This window comes from Lampris incognitus, chromosome 6, assembly GCF_029633865.1.
Source record: "Lampris incognitus isolate fLamInc1 chromosome 6, fLamInc1.hap2, whole genome shotgun sequence".
Taxonomy (NCBI): Eukaryota; Metazoa; Chordata; class Actinopteri; order Lampriformes; family Lampridae; genus Lampris; species Lampris incognitus.
In genome coordinates, this window is record NC_079216.1 from 8,850,242 (window position 1) to 8,875,192 (window position 24,951).

Sequence of the window (24,951 nt, forward strand, 5' to 3'; positions counted from 1 at the left end):
GTGATAACACACACTCAGGACATGGAGCTAAAGTGTTTACGCCCGGACCTGAGGGTGTGTTTGGGCGGAGGTCATTCATATGCTGAGTGGTGCCTCATTATCATGAGCAAACACATGAGAGAAGAGGCAGGGATGCATGTGGACCAGCTTGTGCTTCACTTACCGACTGGTTACAAGGATTTCCCCTAAACCAAACAAGGCTTAACCGACCCACAAGAAAAACTAGCCACAAAAACAAAACGGTCCTGAAAAAAGAGAATTTCCATAAATCTACAAAAGAAAAAGGTACAAAATGACTATTCCATCATTATAGCAGACCAGAAAACATGCATCAACTAAGGTCCAAAAACAAGCACAGTACACTGATGCATTTGCAACACACCCACAAGCCTATAAAGCACAGTTCTGCAGCCAAACCGACGTGTACCCTGACTCTGCCGAATGACAGAAGCTAAGCAGGTGTGGGCCTGGCTAGTACTTGGATGAGAGACCTCCTGGGATGCTACTGGAAGCAGTGTTAGTGGCCCAGTAGGAGGCAATCTTTCCTCTGGTCCTAATAATAGTAATTCGCTCAATGATTTCTTCCCTCCCCCGAGGTTGGACTACCTCAGGGCTCGAATCCAGGACCTTCTTGCTGTGAAGCAACTGCGCTAACCACTGTGCCACCATGCCGCATCGCGTCGGGGGTCGTCCCGGGTCATCATCTGTGTGGAGTTTGCACATCACCCCATGTCTGCATGGATTTACTCCGGGTGCTCCGGTTTTCTCTCACAGTCCAAAGACATGTAGGTCAGGTGTTATCGGCCATACTAAATTGTCCCTAGGTGTGAATGTGTGTGTGTCGGCCCGGTGATGGCCTGGCAGCCTGTCCAGGGTGTCTCCCCGCCTGCTGCTCAATGACTGCTGGGATAGGCTCCAGCATCCCCTCGACCCTGAGAGCAGGATAAGCAGTTTGGATAATGGATGGATGGATTCCTCCCTCTCCACCTCAAGCTGAGGTGTGGTGAGCGTACTGGCGCAAAATGGCTGCCGTGCATGTGGGTGCTACATGTTGGTGCTACATGTTGTTTGAGGTGAATTTCCCCCCTTCAATATGAAGCAGTTTGGGTGTCTAGATAGGCGTTTCCCAACCCAGCCCTCAAGGAACCCCTATCCTGCAGATTTTCTTTGCAACCCTGAATAGGTACCTGTTCGTAGTTATTCAACCAATCAGCAATGAATTATGTCAGATGTTGCACACCTTGCATAGTTGAGTGCTGTGAGATGATTGGTTGAGTAAGTACAAGCAGGGATACCTATGTAGGGTTACAATGAAAATCTGCAGGATAAGGGTTCCTTGAGGACTGGGTTAGGAAAAGCTGCAGAGTCTGGATAAAGCGCTATATAAATGTAATCCATCACCATTATTATCATTTTACTGTATCCTCACTCCATCGGGAAAAGTTCACCGGCTAAATATAGAACATTTCAAAGTGTTTCTGCAGTGGCGAGCCTGTTAAAATGTCATTGAAATAGGGTGCTCCATATCCATGGCAATCCACCAGAATCCTCATTACATCTCCATGTGGACAAAGATGCCAACACCCTCATCAAACACAGACCTATGTATGGGGGGGGGGCAGGCCTATTTCTCATCTTATAAGTAACCTTAGAGAGAAACTGTTCGCTTGACATCTGCTCTGCCCTTAAAAACAGCCTCGGCCTCCTCTGAGCGCCACAAAGGAGGCAAGATTACAGTCTCAGTTGGCCACCATGTTCACACCGCATGGCTTACCCTATGTGAAAGGTCCAGGGTTCAAGATGGGGGCCAACATGTGGAGATTACTTTCAGCTTAGCTTTAGGACAAAAGGAGCCCACATGAGAGAGGAAGAGGAGGAAATGCTGGTCTTAAATACAAAAAAAAGAAAGAAAAGAATACAAGTGTGGGTGTACGTTTTGGCTGATGCACCTTCCCCGCGAGTTATTTCACCGCTGCGGGACACTGAGAAACAACTCTCGCTTTTATGAGTCGACAGTTGCTGCAACGGGGTGTTTTCTAGTAAAGACCTGCTGTGTTATAATTCACATTCTGGTGGCGGAATTCGCTTTGTTTTCAATACAATGGTCATTGACACCTGCACCCCTGCTTTGTGCGGTACCGTTCAATGTAGCAAAATCTGCCGACGACATCAGATAACAAAAGGGGGAACGTGCCCGCGAAACACCTCGCTGGAACTATCTGCCACCAACGCAGGCTACCAGAATGTGAAATCGCCTTTGGGGGGGAAAGTGGCAGTGGAGCAGGGGTCGATTTGAGCGGGGGATGCAAGGGGATGCCGTCACCTCTGTTGAACAAATTGACTAAAAACAACTCTTTGTAAAACTGCCCCCCCCCCCCCCCCGTTCACAGTGTGATGTGTTTTAATCAAGGGGTGCTAGTACGTATAAAGAAATCTAGAGATTTGCACGGTAGCAGCCTTGCCCCTGGCTGCAGTGGGACCTCTCCCTATCACCTGATCTGAAAGAGTGAGGAGATATAGAGTCTAAATGACCATGGTTGTGGTAGCTAACAGCTCTGCCATTGACAGGCTGTTATCGCGACAGACTAATGAGGGTGTCAATAACCTCCTTTCTCTAATTTACACCTAACGAAATCGCTCCAATTTGGCATGCAGCCTGTGTTTTTCATAGGTTGAAGTTCATGGACACTGCAGCGAATGAATACTGTAAGTGATACCATGGTCACGCAGAATACTCGTTTCTGATTGGCTGAAGGGTGTACGTAGATTGGCTCATGTTTAACCTTCTAATTTTATACGCGGGCATCAGGCTCCAGCATCCCAGCGACCCTGAGAGCAGGATAAGCGGTTTGGATAATGGATGGATGGATGGATGATGGGCATCAAGAGTCGTTAAGTAACCATAGCAACGTGCCGATTTAGTAGCAAGCCCGGCAAAACTTCAAAGCTTTACCTTCATAACATCTTCATTCAGAGTCCAAAATGTCCAAAATAAAAATAAACAAATGCTACTATTTTAATTATTTTTGGCAAATTACCATGGTAGGATAATCTGCTCTGAGGTGTGTTACAAGATTTTAGCTCACGGCGGAGGCAACCACCTGACGCAAAGTGGAGTGTGTTAAAATCCTTTAATGTCAACCTTGGAGTGGATTATCCCTTACCAAATTAATTCTCAACAAGGTCCAAAATATGATGAGGATAGAATTGCTAAAAAATATGCATGCTGTGTGGTATAAGGTATAATGTAAAAAAGTTTTAACTACACTTTGGGCGAAAAAATCTTTCATGGTTAAGAATATGTAGGGCTATGGCTTCAGCTGGAAAGCTTTCTTTTTACAAATTGACTACTGGTGCTGAGAACAGCCCCCATCCCTCCCACCGCTGCCCCCTGCAGGTGGGGGTGGGGTGGGGTGGGGGACGCTGGCATTGCTGAATGCAGCCCTGCCACCTTTACATTCACAATGCTCCACAATGAACTTTTCCTACCCCCATCCCCTCGACCTCCTCCTCTCCCTCCCCTGAAAACTTACCACTTCACTCCACCTGTGTCTTGTGAAAGTTCAGCGCGGAGGAGGGTCCTCGCCCCCTTCCTGAACCCACACCTCCCATTCCTGCGACCCAACCCCTCCCACCCACCCAACACCAGGTCCCAGGGCCAAGAAACTCAATCAAAAGAGGGGCTTCAGAGGGCTCGGCGGACCTCTCAAACCCTTCCATTGTGCGCGGAGGGCTTTGCCGACACTGCTGCCGGTCTGTGTGTAACACTGTAAGAGGAATCGCTCATTACTCTAAAGTCCCCAGAACCACTTTGTCTCCTTTGTGAGGCCAACAGAAGAATCCAGTTGCCTGGCCCAAGCCAATAAAGAAAGAGCGGTGGTGGGGGGGGGGGGGGCGCAGAAAAGAATTGGGAAAATGGAAAGAGACGGGAAAAAAAGAAGAGAAGGGATTCATTTTCAGGAGTGGAAGGGATGGAGAAACGTGAAACTTGTGTTACGGTTCACAGATCTTGATGCATATGTGTTTGAGATGCTTTGAAGATGTAGTAAATACCCGCTGAACACCAACACCAACTTGACTGACTGAACACCTGATTTCAACATGGCGGCTATGCGTTAGCCATCATCTAGCTCAGAATACATTCGGATAAATGTAGGCCACTTTTAGACCATTGTGTTTATTCTTTATTGCTGACGATGAAGCCTTTCTGGGGTCCACACTTCAGAAGGAAACAGTCATTAATCAACACGGTATGCTAAAAGGCACGGCAAAGAACCACGGACAAAGCAATTAGCTAGTTAGCTATTACATGATTGTGTCTCAATTAGTTACGTGTGTTATTAACTATTTAGCACTCCGGCTTGGAGATTTAGACGTCTCCTAGAATTTCACTTTTCAGCCTTATTTAGCCCGGTCTCTTAGACGTTCGACTAATTCAAAATTGCTTAGTGGTTAGTTAGTGCCATTAGCGTAATTCGAGCTCTGCAGGGCCGTTTATTACGGTGGCGTGTGTTTAGAAGTGAGAGGTCACTCTGGTGAGTTGGGAGATTATTGACCGATACAACAAATCAGGATGTGTATTAATATGTCACCTCCCTCTCTCTCTCTCTCTCTCTCTTTCTCGCTCTGTCTCCTCGGCCCCTCCTTGGCTCTATTCAGATACGGCAGGTGAATACAAATCATTTCCCCTCCACTGCTTTCTAAAAGGACCCACCATCCAATTTCAGACAGAGAGGACACAAACAATGATCCTTTCAAAGTGTGAGAAAATGAAATCATTCCCTTCTTTTATGCGGAGAGAATCGGGAGTTAACCACCAAATATGCTAATCAATTTGCTAAAAAGGGGCGAGCCTTATATCTGGGACCTACGTTGCATTTTGCTCAATCCCCAAAGATTATCTCAAGAAACCTTGTTGCTTTAGATGATGAGAGCTCAGAATGTATTTTTTCTTCACAAGGAGCTCTAACATTTGATTTAGTATATGTGTTTAAGTGTCCTTTCTTTTGTTTTTAGAAGCAAAGCACATCATGAGCATGGGTGCTAACTCATTCACAAACCGACAGTCTCACGTTTAGCTGTACAATCTGTGCAGATTGGGGAAGGGCCTGGGTAAAAATATATGCTGTTGTAAGATGTTGTGTTTATTTATTTTTCTTAATTAACATTATAATCCTCATACTCTTGTAAGACAACGAGCAAAATATGTATTTTTTCTGTACACTCACCATTATTCTAAGAGGGAGAGACTAAGAGGAGAGCCTTATTCTGTCACTTGGTATTGTCCATGTGGTTTAACTCAAGGTAGGACTTCACAGAAACACCATCGACAGGGATGTAAGTAAGACTTTCTCCATCTCCTTTAACCTGCTCAAACAAATCAATCTTGAAATAAGTTTTCAAGTGTTTCTGAGGTGTCAGCTTGCTTTTCTGGGTTGTCAGTTCGCTGAAAACATGATTCAGATGAACTAACTTTAAAAACATCTATTTTACAATGTACGTGTTAAGCGTCCATTCAGGATATGATGTCAATAATATGTAACGTTAGCTACTCAAGGAGAAGACCTACTTGGTTGCAGTGAATGCCACACGCCTTGGCTTCAATATCTACAAAGGGAAGAGCAAGGTCCTCAAGGTCAACACAGCCAATGTTATTCCCATCACACTGGAAGGTGAAGCACTAGAAGAGGTGGAGAGCTTCACTTACCATGGCAGCATTGTTGACAAACTGGGTGGGGCAGATGCTGATGTAAAATTCCAGATTGGTAAGGCAAGGTTAGCTTTCCATCAGCTGAAAAATGTCTGGGGATCCTCAGATCTGACCACCAACACCAAGATCGGGATCTTCAATACCATTGTGAAGCCTGTTTGGCTGTATGGAGCAGAGACCTGGAGAACAACTGTCACGGTAATGAAGAGAATCCAGACTTTTCCCCAACACCTGCCTCAGAAGAATCCTATGAATTCGCTGGCCAAATATTATCAGCAACCAGGAACTGTCGCAGTGAACAAAACAGCAGCCTGCAGAGGAAGAAATCCTCCGAAGATGCTGGAGATGGAATGGCCACACTCTTCGCAAGCCTGCATCCACATCCCCTCCTTTGGAATCCACAAGGGAAAAGGAAAAGAGGTAGATCAAGAAACACCTGGCGCAGTGACCTGGAGGCAGATGTGAAGAGGACTGGCCATACATGGGGAAAGATGGAGAAATTGGCCCAGGACCAGGATGCCTGGAGAGCCTTTGTATGTGGTCTATGCCCAAACTGGGGTCACAGGCATAGATAGATAGGTAAAGATTAGCTACACAACTGAAAATGTGTAATTGGAAGTAGGCCAATTCAAGAACTACTTCCAATTTCAAACTTTTTAAGACAGTAATCCTGTGTCATTCTGTTCACAGCAAAGTCACACAATAGCTGTGCTTCAAATCTATGAGAGTGTGTCCTTGTTATGTGTTCAATAGTTTAAAGATGCAGTGGCAATGAAACACAAACTTTCAAACTTGCCATTTGCCCAGCTACAGGGTCAATGCAACCGATAGGTCAATGCAGAATTGCAATCAACCTAAAAAATTTACAAGATTATCTAAAACAAAGTACAACATGTGATGAAAAGCTGCATGCACACTGAGTTCAAACACAGTCTTTTCAGCCAAGCCTCAATAAAATTTGATTACACTGGCACTGGATTACACTACATTTGGCAATCCCAAGTTTTTCATATGGTAAACTCAACCAACAACCCGGGAAAAGGAAGCAATTCATCAAGGACAGCCCCAAGTTAATACCCGGACCGCATTTGGTTCGAAGAGGAACGTGTGCTCTGAATTCTCCTTCACATCCCATCTTTCCTAAAAAGACATTTGATGAAAACTGATCTAATTAATTTCGGAGGCTTGGAAACACGTGATACTCACACCAGGGACACAGAAAGGGCCGTCACGGGGGGTGGGACCGGGACGGCTTGGAAGAGTGGGGTAATTGGCCAAGTACAAGTGGGGAGAAAAAGAGGGGAAAATTCAAACAAACAAAAATTTTTACAGAAAAAAAGAAAATGAAAAAACCTGAATAATTTGTTACATTTTTTTTGATCTTGACTATGTATAATGGAACTGACACATGGGAATTTCATTTTAGAAGCATGTTGGGTCGAGAACAGTAAATATATAGCATATATATAAAAATGCAGGATTACAGTCCAGGTGCGAGGCCCTGTGCGGCTGTACACTTTGCAAAGCCCATACGATGGTTCCGGACACAGACAGAATCTCCCAAAAGCAGACTGAACGCTCTTGCGTTGGCGACCCCATTTCGTACCGGTTTGGTCGAAATGAAAGTGACGATGTCGAAGATGAAAGAATGCACTAGTAAGTCCCTGATGCTGAGCGACTGATGGCCGGCGGTCCAACGAGGCTCAGCGAGAACATCCCTCTCACGGGTCTATGTGACTGAAACGGTAACTAATGGGCATTAATGGTTGTAATGAGAGGCTAAGCCTTTATTCATAGAGTTAAGTCCCCCCTCCCTGGCACTGAGAAAGCAACTCTCTCTGGAACTCTAGAAATGCTAGGATAGAGCCTTGATGATGTGTAAAACCACAAGCTATCCAGAGAGACTAAATAGTCATTTTTTTGGGGTGGGGGTGGATTGTCTACATCACACATTATTTGGAGGGATGCAATTTTTATTTGTATTTTTTTGGCCAATTACCCTATTCTCCGAGCTGTCCCGGTCGCTGCTCCACCCCCTCAGCTGATCCGGGGAGGGCTGCAGACTACCACATGTCTCCCTCCATACATGTGGAGTTGCCAGCCGCTTCTTTTCACCTGACAGTGAGGAGTTTCACCAGGGGGAGGATCACGCTATTCCTCCCAGTTACCCCTCCCTCCTGAACAGACGCCCTGACTGACCAGAGGAGGCGCTAGTGCATTAACCAGGACACATACCCACACGGGGATTCGAACCGGAGAGTCCTGTGTTGGAAGTCAACGGAATAGGCCGTTACGCTACCCAGACGTCCCCTGCAATGTTTTTCTTTTTTTGAGTGTTTCTGATGTTTTGCCCAGGGTCTGTCCCTGCCCAGACAAATAGTTCTCCATCGCTATACAGATCCTCTCCTCTCTAACCCCATCAGAAATAATGGCCTCGGCAAGTACTGCTCCTCTCCTCTCCACCTAGAACATCAGCCTTCATTTGTCAAACTGTGGCTCCGGCAGAAACACAGCCACCATTTAACTCTGACAGGCTGTTTCCCCCAACAGCCCCTTGTCTATATTTGGCTGGGTGGGTTTGGTCCACAACCGGTTGCTAATGCAGGAGAAGAGTCTTTGGAGTGCTTTTTGACTGTAAGCCGGGTGAGGCGACGGTGGAGCTTGCTGGCTTTGTGACCGCCTCTCAATCAGTCCTGCAGGGGCAGTGTGTGCATGTGTGTGTGTGTGTGCATGTGCAAGAGTGTGTTCGTGTGTTAGGGTTGCACTAACACCCTAACTTGACAGGACACAAATGGTCTGCCTCCAGGGCTGTACTGGTCTGCATTTTACTCGGCCAGTTAGGCCAAGGTGTGCCTGTCCCCTCGCCTCGGGGCCCAACCCGACAGGAGGAAGAATTACTGCCGTAGTAGATTATGAAGCAGCGCCGCTAAAGATCCTCTTTAAAGTCTACAGATGAAGAATGAATAAGTATATTTTAAGGTCACTTGCTAGATGTAGCAATATAGCATCTTACACATTACTCCGTAACCATGGCGGCAAACCATCAGTCTAGATTTAGCTGGGATGGTTATTGCATCGCCCATTTTTGAGTTAAAATGAAAAAACCAACCTGCCTTTGTTGTAATAATTATCGTAGCATGCCTTTATTAAGTCTAAAAATGACATTCATTCGTATACCTTAGTTTTTGCGCTGGTACGATGTCCCCCCAATTTTAGTATATGTATTACCAAAGCAATACTTAATACTAAATTGTCCCTAGGTGTGTGTGTGTCGGCCCTGTGATGGCCTGGCAGCCTGTCCAGGGTGTCTCCCTGCCTGCCGCCCAATGACTGCTGGGATAGGCCTCCAGCATCCCACGACCCCGATTGGGATAAGCGGCTTGGATAATGGATGACTAATGGATGTATGGATGGAAGATGTCCCCCCCTACCACAAAATCCATCAAATGAATTTGTCTGATCATCAGGTTTTGCTTCTCCCCTCCCGTCATGTGCTGCTTTTGCTCTGCAGAAGACGGAGTTATTCTGTATAATGTGGCCATAGAGCTGAATCAGCTGGATTACTTCTTAGAGAAAGAAGGAACACGGCATATTTAAAATATTGTGAAATTACGAGTACATATTAAGGAGCCTATACTGCACATTGGGAAAGTTCACTCTTTATAAAATGGCAGAGATGTGTTGAATATGTATTAATAAAATACCTTATAAGTGCCAAACTCATATACCTCATCCATTAATCACCGTTTACAGCTGCTCATTATACAGCATGACCAAAACAAGGTGTGTGTGTGTGCATTTATGCCATATGATCAAATGATAGGAGTATTACAAACCAGCGAGACCAGGTGTAAACCTTAAAGCCATGTTTTAGCATGCTCTTGCTCTCCCACGGGATATACTATATCCCATCCTCCAGTCCAACCCCCCACCCCACCCTTCTCCCCCTCTCCTTCTGCCTAGAAATGAAGCCCCTCATTAGAATCGAACCGAGCTGCAGGTGAGAGAGGGGTTACTTCAGAATTCAGCCATTTTGTATTCCATCACAGCACCCGGTGAGCAGCACGCCGTTTCTGCTGATGAGCAGGCAGACCTGGCCTCGGACAGTGACCCGGCCTCGGACAGTGACCCGGGCCCAGCAGCCACATAAATCACTTGATTTCTCAGGGCCCCCGTCTGGTGCAAAGAGACGGATCCCACAAGTCAAAGACGGCATGAGGACAATCCTCTCTGTCCTACAGCCACGCTGTCACGCCACACCGCATTAGAAAAGACCACGCCATTCACTGGCGTTGTGAGAAGGGGATTCAGAGATGCTGCAAATAATCAGAATTAAACAAAATGCCTATTCGTCTGACAGGATATATCGCTAAAAATCAAGACGGTGAAATAATAAGACATAATTGTACTATATCACTGATATGTTTATCAGATATACAGTCGTATATATATGCACTGCTAGGTAAAAATGCTTTCAAGATTGTCATTGGGCGTTTTACACGATACTGATATATAAGATATCTGCTTACATATACAAAAGTCCCACATTTAAGGGTCAAACCGAGGTTCATCCGTTTAATTGTCATTACCAAGAAAAGTATTAACATCAAACCAAAACCAGCTCTTCAAGTAACGCTCCCTCACATAGTTCTCCTTCTGTGATTAATCTTAGTTAACAGACTCTCAGCATCATGAATCGTGTATAACAACATGACAATATCCAAATTTCATCCAGATACAATATTACTGAAAGATGGTAAATGATAATAATGGATTATTGACCACTCATATAAACACACACACATATATATATATATATAAAATCCAGTGAGTCAAGTAGATTCTTTATGAGACAGTACAAGTCTGTTTCATGCCATAAGCAACCATCAGCTGTCAATAAAGCTACTATTCGTACTATTATTATTATTTTACTACTACTAAGAAGTAGCTTTATTGACAGCAGATGATTGCTTATGGCATGAAACAGGCTTGTACTGTCTCATAAAGAATTTACTTGACTCACTGAATTATATATATGTATATGTGTGTGTGTGTGTGTGTGTGTGTGTATGTATATGTGTGTGTATATATATATATATGTATGTATGTATGTATGTATGTATGTATGTATGTATGTATGTATACTAGAGTAGTGTGGAGCAGACAAACAACAGTGTGACTTGGGGAAAAAAGTGACAGAATGTGCCGCGCTACATAAAAGCCAAATGGGTTTGGAGGGAGGAGAAGGGAGGTCGTGCCAGGCCTGCAGGAGGGGTGCACAGGTAGACGGAGATAAAAGGAGTAGGGGAAAGAGAAAAACAAAACAGAAAGCTGTGGAGGAGGAGAGAGGTGGAGAGGCAGAGCCTGATGTAGAGCAGCATCTCCTCCGGACTCCCCGGACCATCTGCTCTTCATCTGTGTATGAAACACACTCGACACTGCAAACATGGAGATGGAGAGCCGGGGCCACAGGAGAGACCTGACCCCCCCCCCCCCCTCTGCCCCCCATCCTCATACTGAGCTCTCTCTCTCTCTCTCTCTCTCTCTCTCTCTCTCTCGCTCTCTCTCTCTCGCTCGCTCTCTGAAAACCTGTTCGCGGTTTTAAATACTTTGTTTGAACCACTCACTCAATGAGACGTTTTCTGAAACTGTTTTCACTTTATGAGCTGGATTACAATAAGACACATAAACTTGAACAGCAGCTGTTGGACTTCCTGTCGGGGGAGGCGCTCTATTCTACGTGATTTAAATGTCCATTTATATTATGAACAGGAAAAACAAAATGGAGGACAGAACAGCGATGGAAGTCGTACCTTTTATTCGTTTCACTTTCATTCATCAATGGTGCTGTGGCAGTGTGAATTCCCCCCCCCTTTTTCTCCCCAACTGTACTTGGCCAATTACCCCACTCTTCCAAGCCGTCCCGGTCGCTGCCCCCCCACCCTGTCGATCCACCCCCTCTGCCGACCACCACATGCCTACTCCCATACATGTGGAGTCGCCAGCCGCTTCTTTTCACCTGACAGTGAGGAGTTTCGCCAGGGGGATGTAGTGCATGGGAGGATCACGCTATTCCCCCCAGCTCCTCCTTCCCCCCGAACAGGCGCCCCAACCGACCAGAGGAGGCGCTGGTGCAGCAACCAGGACACATATCCACATCTGGCTTCCCACCCACAGACACGGCCAATTGTGTCTGTAGGGACGCCCGACCAAGCCAGAGGTAACACAGGGATTCGAACAGGTGATCCCTGTGTTGGTAGGAAACGGAATAGACCGCCACGCCACCCGGATTCCCAACAGTGTGATTTTTTAAAATTTGTTCCAGGATAAAATAGTTTTTCCAAGTGGTTTTGGTTGAAACCTGTTTTAAATGCGTGTCTTCATGTGTTGTTGCAGAGGTATAGATGTCTATTTGATATATACGGAATAACTGTACTGATATATTTGTATGCTTCTAATGTAAACTAAATAAATGTGCTTTCGAATCTCTCTTTTTTTCTTGCCGTCTTTCTCTCGGTTTCCTTTTTTTTCTTGTTCTCTATCTCCCCCTCGTTCACAAACTACCAGTCTGTCTCCCCGTCTTCGTTTCTCTACCTCAGGGGTGCCCAACTCCGGGCCTCGAGGGCCGCAGACACTGCGGCCCTCGAGGCCTGGAGTTGGGCACCCCTGCTCTAACCTGTACCGTTCTGCCTCTCACTCTGTCACTCTTTCCCTCCGTCTCTCTCTCTCTTCTCTCTGTTCTCCACGTAACCTTCATGCATTTTTCTAACACTCATCTCTTTTCACACACACACTGGCATGCATGCAGGCACGCAAACGTGCACGCCATTCGATTCATATTCCTGCACTGTCTCTGGTTCTCATATGGAGCCATTCGTTACATGCCGAGTGTCAACACAGCACAGCGCTCCATCAGAGGAATGTCAGGCCGGCGTTCCAGAGGCACCTGTGAGACGTCTCAGCTCATCCATCTGCAAAGCCCAGAGTCCCCCGGCCCAAACACTGTACGGAGCCGACGCCACAACACCGCAGCCGATCTTTGAACGGACCCTGGTTGATATTGCTTTCGCATCTGGAGCATGCAAGCTTCGTCTCAGGTCGTAGGTCACGGATGACTCACCCTGCTGCTCACGTGCACTGGGCAAACGGACCACAGTGACATACGGGGTGATGCTCTGTGATGGGAGTCGGCCCCGCACAAGCCAGTCTTGAGGACTTGGTATCGTTTTGTTCTGATATTCTTTTATTCCTGTGGATATTTACATGTCAGGAAGTCATCAGAAGTCACAAAAGCGTCAATCTCAGTACATGAGTACTGCAGCGGCGTTTAAATAGGGATGGCTATGTCCCTTTAGTTCTTCAAGATGTAATCTGTAATTTTCTTTAATATCACAAATGAATTTGATACCTTTTCTCAATGGCACTTTTGCAGCAACGGCTGTTCGGTGTATTAGAATTCTGCCATTCCTGCCAAGTATGCAAATGCAATGGCGTGCACACAGGGAACACGGCGAGTCTGCCACAGAAGGAAATGTAGAAGAAGAAGAGGGAGAAAGGAACTTGCTGGTTGAATGCTGAAGAGCAAGCGATAGGCGTTAAAATACAAAGCTATACATTATCCAGCGTTCAATCAGGTTTAATTGAACGTTTGATAGCACTTGTTCCTCAGTAATTATTGTGTCGGATGACACTGTTGACATCGCCTCACAGCAAGAAGGTCCTGGGTTCGAGCCCTGGGGTAGTCCAACCTTGGCGGTCATCGCGGGTCGTCCTCTGTGTGGAGTTTGCATGTTCTCCCCGTGTCCGGGTTTCCTCCGGGCGCTCCGATTTCCTCCCACAGTCCGAAGACATGGAAGTCAGGTGAATCGGCCGTACTAAATTGTCCCGAGCAGCCTGTCCAGGGTGTCTCCCAATGGCTGCTGGGACAGGCTCCAGCATCCCCGCGACTCTGAGAGCAGGATAAGCGGTCCGGATAATGGATGGACATTGCTGATCCGTCTACTTTCCCCATAAGACGCACACTACCGCTGGATTGTTACACCAAAATATGCAACTGTCGAAAATTGTTGCCTGCACGTGAACACTTCCTGCACCTTTCTGCATTTGTTTTGAACGGAACACTGGAATTTGTGGTATCAAAGCAAACCGTTGCAACCACCAGATGATGCCAAGCACACGGAAACCGAAGGAACACAAGGGTAACCCCTTTAATGCTGAACATCATCTAGCATCAACACAAATCCCTGGTACATACGTGCTCAAAGCACGGCGCTGTCAGTAAAACTTGAACTTGGCATGCTTCAGGAGTTCTCTCCGAGAAGCCCGAGGCTGGATTATACCGCTCTGTCTTTGGTGGCGCTAAAAGTAAACAGTCAACAGCATCACAGCAAGGACTAAAGAGACGAAGCTCCGGCTTATGTCAACATCCCCCCCCCCTCTGACGCACCACCTCCCCTCCACCGTAGCCCCGGTGGGTATCAAAACACACAAACAACAGCGGCGGCCGTGTGAGGGAATGTGTTGAAAGGCGATGGGGACAGAGCTGCAGCGGTAAACAGAAACCCCGGCTCTATTGAAGAGGATCTGGACTCACAATGGACGCTTCACGCCTCGCTGTGTTCAGACCAGCCAATCAGTCTGAGGCTCCTGACGGAGGCCGTCTGTGTTGCGCTCTCTCCCTCCTTCCCTCCCATCTCCAACTTTTTTGCTCTCTCTCTGCCCTTCTCTTCCTCTGTTTCCGTCTCTTTCTTTCTGTCGTTCTCTCTCCCACCGCTTCACTCTAGTTCCGTCCATCCATCTCTCGCTCTGAATCTATTTATCTGTTTCACGCTTTCTTTTTCCGTCTTTCTCTTATTTTACTGCTCCCCTCTCTCTGCTGCTTTCTCACCAACCCTCACACTGTTTCACTCGTTTCTCTGTTTTTCTTCTACCTCTCTCTCCTTTTCAGCCTGTAGCTCTCTCGTTTCTCTCCCTTCTCTCTGCCTTTCATTCTGTTTATCTATACGCGTTCACTCTTTCTTTTTGTCTTTTATTTTGTGCTCTCTTTCTCCGTCCTCACTTCCTGTTTCCCTCCCATGTTTCTTTCACTCTGTCTCTCGCGATCTCTCACACTCTCTCTTTCTCCGTTTGATTATTTCTCTCTCGTTCACTCTTTTTTGTATCTAACTCTCTCTCTCTCTCTCTCTCATTCTGTCCGTCTGTATCTCAATGTTTCACTCTTTCTAGCTTCTCTTATTTTATTATGCTCTGTCCGTTCTCTCTTCCATCTGTTTGGCTCTAGTGCTCTCCCTTTTCTTTGTCTCTACTTCTGTCTTTCTCTCTTCACTCTTTTCTCTTTCTCCTCTCTCTGTGTCTCTGTCTCTCATTCCAACTCTCCATCGCTCAGTGTTTTCACTCAATGTATGTTTTTATAGCTTTCTTTCTGTCTTTTCTCCCTTTCTCTCTCCGTTTCTGTCCCTCTCGCTGTCTCCCTTTCATTCCATCTCTGTCAGGGTGACCATTGAAAAGTGTGGACTCAGCCTGTTTCAGCCTGGAGTGCTGGGCGGTTATTGACCACAGTCAGTCACTGCCAGAGCGGGGTAGAGAGAGGAGGGAGAGACAGAGAGAGAGAGAGAGAGAGTGAGAGAGTGAGAGAGAGGGGGAAATAGAGCAAGGGAGGGGGGGAGAGAGGCAGATAAACAGATAAATCGAGAGAGAGGGTGAAAAAGAGAGAAGGTGTTAGCAGCTGGAGTCACATGGAAGAGGCAAATGAGTTCTCGGCCGGGCAGCATACAACTACTCCCCCTACCCCCTCCCTGCCTGTGAGGCCGGCGGTTTCCGGACTCTTCCTTTCTCACCCTGCTTGGGCAGGCGACACACATCACATCATGTCCCCGCCACTCACAGAGCATCAGATCAACTCTCCATGCCGAATCACAGACTCACATTCAGCAACCAGGATATGTGTGTGTGTGTGTGTGTGTGATTAGGAGATGAGCTACAGCTTACCGCAGGTTACTGGGGGGGTGGATTACCTGAACGGCCCATGCGAGCTAAAAAAATCCATCCTTTGGGCTCTGGTGCATCATTTAGACCTTATGCGAAGAGAGTTGTTAAGCTGCTGATTTTGCAAGCGCCATTAGGGTGCTATTCTTCCCCCAGCGTGTGCCATTATAACACATTATGTAGCAACAAGAGACACTAAGTGCAATTTAAGCTCAAAGTGCTTTTCTGTGATTTGTCAGAACGGGGCTAGGTGAGGATGAAGCAGGCACGTTGCTATGGTAACCATAGGCATTTTCTCCGCATGCGATGGACAGAGGACTCGGACATTATGGGGCGGGGGGGCTAAAAATCAGTTGAGTGCAAAATTGCGCTACTAAGCCATGATGATTTTAATATGGCATCACGTCCCCAGAATCGCATTGCTGATGCACAACGAACAGATGCTGTGAAGGGGTTTGATGCAGTGATTGCTACGTCTCTGAATGTCTGAATTTGATTTGTTTGAATGTTTTACTCAGGGAAGGGTACTCATGTTTTAAGCCTTTGTAAGGCATTTGGTTTAGAAGAAATGCATTTTATTGTACATTTTCTTTGGATTACCGCATTTTTCACATTTTACTGTGGTAATAGAGGACGGAGCTTTTAAAATATCCTAACATCAAATTGTAACATTTATGATTTAGTGATACTTGAAAACTCACAATATGTATTGAATGGTCACTAAAACATTGCATCGGACACCGAGAACCTCCTGTTCTGTTTTCTGCTGCTAAACCTAAGCATCGCGGCAAAAACATACACCCACGTTACCATGACAATGTATAACACCACATATACCATGAAACAATCATGATTTTGAACATTAGCTCTATATATGTATGTGTTGTAAGTGCAACACTCCATTCGCAGCCATGATACTGAGCAGTCTTGTGGGTGTGCTTTTCATGCGCCGGCAAAATTGCGTGGAAAAGTGTTTGCCAGTGACGTCTCTGGCAAACAATCTGTGAATTGCCATCTTTATACGGTATTCAGTGGCATTTGCTGAAACAGCTGCATGGGCTGTTATTTGCATTTTCACATACAGCGTAACCTATTTCGATGTAGCCCAGAAAGGGCAGCGGCAAACCAGGAAGTAAATGTTTTCACAGTCACGGATTGCCCACCAGTGGCGTTTCAGACACACAGAACACTGCTCACTATTACGGCTGCTAATAGAGTGCCATCCTGATCTATCTATCCATCCATCCATCCATCCATGAGAATTATGATCGTTTCCCGTTAAGGCGTACTTTGTCTGTGGGCAAGTGCCAGTCAGTCAACCAAGCCGTGACCTTTGACCCCAAGAACAGGCTTGGGCTTGGGCCAGGGCGAATGGACAGGCATCAAAAGCAGCCAGGATTCCACCCTGAATAAAATAAGAGAGACTGGCGCCATTGGCAAGGCTGTCCACTCTCCCTAGGAGCAGCGGACTCTACTGAGTGTTTTAATGTTGACGCACTAAAGCTCACATTATGGCAGGATGGCGAGACGCAGTCATTCTGACCGGTGATATTCGCCAGGCATGGCAAACAGACAGACAGTTGCGCGCACTCTTACTTCCGACAAGAGGGAAATGCCTTTGAGAGGATCTGAAACATTTGATTCTGGCAGGCGGATATTCCCTTTGTGTTGGAAAACGATGACGGTGATGTAAAAGAAACAGGGGGGGGAGGAGGAGGAGGAGGAGGTGAAATGGAAAAAAAGAATCCGGCGAATGATGAAAATATTCCCAACGTACCAGAGAAAACCGAATCCCCGCTCTGCTCCTCCCGGGTCACTGCCTCCTCTTCTTCTTCTCTGGTTTACTTAGATCTGAAATAAAGATACAACAGAATAAAAGTGTATTAGTGCCCGGACTTCTTTCCCTTCGAGGAAAACCACCGAGTGGAGGAAAATCCACTCTTACCAAATAACGTTTTATCAGATAGAGTTTTGCACCGCTATGCACTTTTTCAGACACCCAGCTGTACAGTTTTTACCCCACAACGGGCGAACTCCTCTCTGTCTAGCGCTATCTATAATCTCCGAAAGTCCTCTTTATATTGTCAGACACTGTTAAGAACACACTACAGATTACACAGCAAGACTTCCTCCTCGTTCCTTCAGGAGATCTGCTTCTCATCGACGGAGGGTCTTACGAAAGGAGTTATTTTTACACCGATAATCTTCCATATGTCCCTCGACTCCCCAGAAATGATCCTGAAACGCTTCAGCCTGTGCCAAGTTGTGGGAGTACAAACAAAGCAAACAGCCGAGCTAATGCAGAGCCAATGTGTGGATTTGCAAGAATTTTCAAAGGCAGGAGTGAAAAGACGGGGCCTAGAGCTGGAGGGAAAGAGGAGTTTAATGACACATCTACTCCTCTCCCTTTTTCTCCCCGTTCTTCTAATTCACCTGTTATGTCTCCTATCCTCTCACAGGGGCTCCCACTCCTTTTAGGAAATCATCTTCCAGGATTCTTCAAGGACATTTTTGAGGTCTTTTGTTTTTTTTGGATTTTTTTTTTTGCCCCTTTTTCCAATTATATCTGGCCAATTACCCCACTCTTCTGAGTCGTCCTGGTCGCTGCACCACCCCCTCTGCTGATCCGGGGAGGGCTGCAGACTACCACATGCCTCCTCCCATACATGTGGAGTCGCCAGCTGCTGCTTTTCGCCTGACAGTGAGGAGTTTCACCAGGGGGACGTAGCGCATGGGAGGATCATGCTATTCTCCCCAGTTCCCCCTCCCCCCCAAACAGGCGTCCTGACCAACCAGAGGAGGCGCTAGTGCAGCAACCAGGACACGTACCCACATCCGGCTTCCCACCCGCAGACATGACCAATTGCGTAGCATAGCGGTCTATTCTGTTGCCTACCAACACGGGGATCGCTAGTTCAAATCCCCATGTTACCTCTGGCTCGGTCGGGCGTCCCTACAGACACAATTGGCCGTGTCTGCGGGTGGGAAGCCAGATGTGGGTATGTGTCCTGGTCGCTGCACTAGCGCCTCCTCTGGTCGGTCGGGGCGCCTGTTCGGGGCGGGGAGGGAGAACTGGGGGGAATAGGGTGGTCCTCCCACGTGCTACATCCCCCTGGTGAAACTCCTCACTGTCAGGTGAAAAGAAGCGGCTGGCGACTCCACATGTATCGGAGGAGGCATGTGGTGGTCTGCAGCCCTCCCCGGATCAGCAGAGGGGGTGGAGCAGTGACCAGGACTGCTCAGAAGAGTGGGTTAATTGGCTGGCTACAATTGGGGAGAAAAAGCCCCCCTCCCCCCAAAAAAACAAAACTCCAAGCACCAACCTGACATCGCAGCGGCTCAAAATATGTGATCTAAGATAAAAAATTACACTGGAAATATTATTTGTGGACTAAACATCTTCATTACTTAACTTTTTAATTTTCCATGATCGATGATCGATTATACGATGATTGATCGATTTCCAGGTTTTCCAGGGTGTGAGGAAACCCTATTGCTTCTATCTACCCCTCTCCTGTATGTTCTTCACCCCCCCCCCACTTTACTCTCTTTTCCTTCTATTTTCCTCTCATTTTTTATCTCCTCTTTCCTCTAATTTTCCTTTTATAGCTCCTCTCCTCTCCTCGCGGGTGTGTCAGGATTATCTTCACAGTCTGTCCTCTGGGGAAAGCGTGTTTCATGTCTGAATGGAGTCTTGTCTCTTTAGGGCTTTCTGTATGTATAATCCAGGAGGGAGCTGTGTCCCAGTCGACGGTGAGACGCCCACAGGAATCGATGATAGCCGAAGTGACTGAGGGAGCCAAATCCAATTCGCTTCCAGAGAAAAGCTTTATTGACTACATTGGCCGCTTTAAATAAGCGTGTTGGGGAGAATCCATTGAGATATGGCACTGTTTCTGCTCAGTTAAATATGCACGAGGTTTTACACACCACTACACAGATATAATTGGGGGCTATAGATTTTAAAACTCGCACTGATTTAAGCGATCTCAACTTAAAAGTTTTCTTGAGTTTATTCCCCCTTCTGTCACCATTTTGTCAGGGTTTTAATCAGCTTTTTGGAGGCTAGTTTGCACAGAATTAAAACGCTCCCGCTGCTGTTGGCATCTTATCCAATCTTTTGAACAGTAAAGGACGTGCAATTTCTTGGCAACATCATATTCAAGCCAGTAACATTTCACAACAGCTCCCAGCTCCTTAATAACGAGCAAAAATCACCTCGAATCTGGAAATCACAGACACATCCCCATAGTTTCATAGGATAATGTTCTATTAATGCTGACACTTATCTTCCCATAGCCGTGCCCCGTTTTTCTAAAGTGCCACCCTTGAACCCGTCTATAAATTATTCTGCCCGCTCACGGGTTGGACTCGGAACTTGTACCTGCCTCGTCTCTACCAGCTAGAAACCAGCCGACTGAAGCCAAGGTCTATGAATTAAACACGAGAGCAAATGACCTTTCTAAATCCTTTCTGAGTCAACTGATGGATCATCCCATCAAAAGACGCCTTCCCCCGTCACATCCAGACGGTCAGCCAGTCAGTCAGCCAGCAAACCGGCCATCCCTCCCCTGGCTGCAGACACCAGAGAGCAGAGCTGAGCTGCCGTGGCAGCAAGAGGAGGGATGGGGGTCCGAGACTGAAACAGCACGAGAGCAGACATGCGTTCAAGTTCGGCAAACCGAGGCGCACGCTCCAGGCGAACGGGGTTTCCTTTGGACTTTGAAATCTGAACGTTTTTGTTTGTTCGATTTCAACTGTAAACAAAGATGGCGAACAACAAGGCAACTGTTATTAGCTGCAGCCTCTGTTATTATCGATTTGGTACAGAACATGCTGTACCAAAACCGGCACTCTTGACCACTGGAAACGTACCTTTTCAAAAATGGCCTCCAAAGGGGACACATTTGAAAACGCTGACGTACGATGGTCACGTGATCTCAGTTAAAGACGCTGGCTCAAGTGGCCTATGCACACACGCCCAATAGAAGAGACATAAAGGACCGTAACATTGTTTGTGTATATTTTTTAGGCCGTTTACCGCTGAGCACATACACTCCCCACCATCTCACAAAGCAGACCATAGTCTTGTGGATGTTTTGAAAGCAATGCTCCTACTTCCCAGGCAGAAGTGGGTTTCCATTCATTTCACAGTACAAAATCCGACCTGCAGAGACCCGAAACTTCACATGGCCTCAGACAAGTGATGCGTGGCAGTGAACATTTGGTCCCAGTAATCTTTTCAGGATGATGCGGTTAAAAGCGTGGGTGGATCTGTGAAGGTTTCCCTGCTGGAAATGTAACTGACAAAAAAAAATAAAACGGACTAAATGTTCACTAATGGATTGCCTGTCGAGCAAGATTCAAGTGAACAACTCTAACTGGATTAGTGCAGAGCTACCGTGTCTGCGGTGGGTTTCCTCCGGGTGCTCCGGTTTCCCCCCACCGTCAAAAAGACGTGCGTGTTAGGGTTAACACTCCTGCCTGTGCCCCTGACCCCAGGCATCAGGAAGATATAACTGGAGTTGGTCCCCAGGCGCTGCACGGCGGCTGCCCGCTGCTCCCAGCGACACAGCTAGGGTGGGCAAAATGCAAAGAAAGAATTGCCCCATGGGGATTAAAAAAAAAAAAGTAGTGGTACATATAGTAGTACAGACTATATCATATTTAGAGCAGATCCCATACAAGACAACGCTCTGCTGTAACAAAAACTCACAACGCCAATGCAAGACAAGGCAAAACAATGTTCTCAGAGTCGCTGAATAATTAGTCTTAAAAATCATACTATATGTTGAAATAAGTGTGAAATTCTGCAGGGAAGGAAAGGGTTGGGACGGGGGAGTGAGGGCTTAATTAGTTTCAGCCCCGTTTAAACTGATTCCGGTAAATTTTGGAATGACGCAGACACACTTTCCGTTGTTTAAAAAAAAAAAAAAGTGACTCGACTGAGGAAAACAACAATAGAAGCTATGTTGCAGATTTAACACGAATCAGTGCCACATTATTCCGTTTTCATCTGTGCGTCTGTATGTGTGCGTGAGTGGGTGTGCACAGTGGTGCCTACATGTGTATGTGTAATTTGTGTTAACTACCAGGCTGTGTGTGTGTGAGGTTTGGTTGTGTGAAATGGTGTTTGCCTTTGTGCGCGATTAGTGTATATGTGTGTCCATATTTGTTTGTGTGTTTATAGTGCATGTGTGTACATATATTTATGTGTAGTTTGTGTGCATGTGGGTGTGTGAATGTGTATATGTGAGTGGTTAGATTTGTGTATGTGGATGTGTATATACTGTGCGTGTGTGTGTGTATATGGATGTGTATATACTGTGTGTGTGTGTGTGTGTGTGTGTGTCTTCCCAGACAGAGTATGGGTAGCTGAGGGGGCACAGCGCCGGCCCAGCAGCAGCCTGTGGGTTTAACTCTAGACGGCGGTCTAATGAGCGGCGGAGCGCGGCTGCCGACGACCCCGCTCTCCCGCTGAAGCATCGTTACAGCAGAAGAGGCAATAAATAATTAGAACCCCCCTCTTCCTCTACGATGGATTTACATGACGGGGGGGGGGGGGGACTCCAGGTTTCCGCAATCGCCATGGAAACGAGTTCCGAATCAGCACGAATAACCGTGACATAATGACACGGTAAGAGGGGACGGAAAAAAAAAATGCCGACAAATCCAAAAACCGGCGGTGACAATAGAGCTGTCTTCAGTGGGGACAGGCATTTGATGGACACTTCCCCACTGCAAAGAAACAACAACAACAACAACAACAAAAAAACAAATGTCAACACACAAGGACAGCAACTTGTCATGACATTTTTGCTGAGTGGTTTTCTTTTTCTTTTTTTTTAAATTTTCATAATGATCGCTCTTGCAGAATACGTTTTAGCATGAAATCACAACAGGATCATTCTTCTCACTCGGCTCTGTACAGGTTCATCTTTTCCATCACTGAATTTTTCATACAAATGGTCTACATCCGTTCCCTTCCACAACTCAAGTTTTAGTGTCATGACAGTTTTAAGAGAAGTTAAATCTCTCTTTCCCCCCCTTTTTCTTCTACTTTCCAACCAATGCTATGTGAGTGATGTGAGATATGAAGTAAGACGAGACGGTGTCATACATCACCTCTGTCCTCCGTTATCCGTCAGCGGGAACAAACGCACGCCAACTGAACGCCTGGACTGGGAGAGTAAAGTTAGATCCTCATATTCCCACCGGCTGTGTATTCCTCTGGTGTCCGCTGTGACTGAGCGACAGTGAGCGAGAGACAGTGTGTGTGAGAGAGGGAGAGAGCGAGAGAGAGGCTGTTTCACTCGCAACCCCCCCCCACCCCTCCCCCCCACCGACCCCTCCCTCCCACCCTCCTCCCCCACCCTGCCTCTCGCTGTGGGATTAAAAACAACCTTTTGTCTCTTTACAATGGGGGTTAAACATTTCCTGGTATCAAATGAGCCGGGATCAGAACCCAGAAAAGTTACCGCGTTGGTTCAGATTAGTGCCCGGGCAATATGTAAAATACACACACAAACGTGTATATATATATATATATATATATATATAGTTTTCAAATAATACTTGCTCATATGTTTCAGATACCATTAATGTTATTATTCATGTAGACCGGAAAATGGTGTATCACTATGTGACAATATTCAAATTTCATCTTGCTATGATACCATTTAAAGATGATACGAGAACATCAATTATTGCTCAGCCCTAGTTTAGATGCCCCAGTACAGATAGTGCATAGAGAGAGAGAGAGAATACAGTAAAATAGAATCACTATTTCTTCCAAAAAAGGAAAATAAAGTGATGCGACGTGTGTGTGTATATATATATATATATATATATATATATATATATATATATACATATACATACATACACACACACACACACAGACACACACACCAGCCCCCAAATAAGGCGATGCCAGCCCATGAAAGCTGCAGTGGGTACTGGACGGTGCCCAGGCAGGAAAAGTGATCATCATGCTGCAGCATGTTGAACCAAACAGCGTTCGGCTTCCTCTAAGATAACTTCCAGCCTGTTTGACTGTGCCCACGTCAGTTCAGCTGCAAGGCTTTTCTTCTACCTCTTCTATCATAGAGGGCGGGTATGTGGGACGGTACCAGCAGAGCAAATCACACGAAAGGGCTAATAAATAAATAAATAAATGGATAAATTTTTAAAAAATGCCTCCAGGCCAAAACCTGTGGCCTTTCATTCCTTATCTAGTGAGGAGCCGAGCAAGAGAGAGAGTTCACCGACGCTCCGCAGATGTCCCATGCAACCCAATCTCGCTGACTTAGTGAGGGGAAGTTATTTACTGCCGACGCCTTGCTGGTATTACTGCCGGCCGTATAAAAACAAAAAAAAAAAAAGGAGAGATGTGGAGGAGAAAAAAAAAGCCTTTTGATATCCGTTAGCCATGGTTGCAGCGGGCAACAATGGCGCGGCGCTCTCCCTTTGAGAAAGTCGCTATTCTCTTTCCCTGGGCCCTGAATAATGCTCCTCTCACAACAAAAGCACTGAAAATGTAACATAATCTCCCTTAAAGCACACTGTCCATCACGCTGCACAATGACTTCCACCGGCACACCCCCCCCCACACACCCCAAATAAAAAAATAAAAAACGTAGTGTTTCGGTATTGTCTGTTGATCCGGGAATAGCCACTTAACAGTCCTATAAAGGTAGGAGAATTCCCGCTTCCCGTCAATGGGACACGGCCGACGGCTTCATTATGCGGCCATTGTTGCATGCTTATCGCCAACATAGTTTCTACCCGCTTCCCATGATGAAGCCGTCAGCCAAAACCTCGTCCAACAAAAACCTCGTCCAACACGTCGCCGGTGGTCATGTGACCTCTCCGCTGGAATGTGGCCTTAATAATTTAATCTGAAATATGTAGACACAACACAGCGTGGTAAACCTTTCTCAGCATCTGACTTCACGCATTAATTTTTTTTTCCCCCTTCAAAAAAATGCATCACACATAAAAGCCTTCACCGTGACAGCCGCCTCTCCACCGGATGATGGATAGTGGCGAAGTGTATGGATTATGCTATGAAATGGAAGAAAGGGCCATATTTCATTGACTGAGGGGCGGGTCTGACCAAGTCTAATGGGAATTATTTCTGCACACTGACTCTGTTGAGGAGACACTGAGAGACACCCCCCCCACCCCCGCTTCCCCCAAAGGGACCATTGGTCGCACCGACTCGCACTGGGGGAATAGGACAGGCACCCTCCTTG

The 24,951-nt window shown here is 46.4% G+C and overlaps 1 protein-coding gene across 1 annotated transcript in view; it reads right to left on the minus strand.

The window, feature by feature from the left end:
- LOC130113934 (neuronal cell adhesion molecule-like) overlaps nucleotides 1–24,951 on the minus strand; it is a 113,436-nt gene that overhangs the window by 57,558 nt on the left and 30,927 nt on the right. Inside the window, exon 2 of the mRNA XM_056281643.1 lies at nucleotides 17,472–17,545. The gene's annotated coding sequence lies outside the window, so the exon portion shown is untranslated. The remainder of the gene's footprint in view (nucleotides 1–17,471; nucleotides 17,546–24,951) is intronic.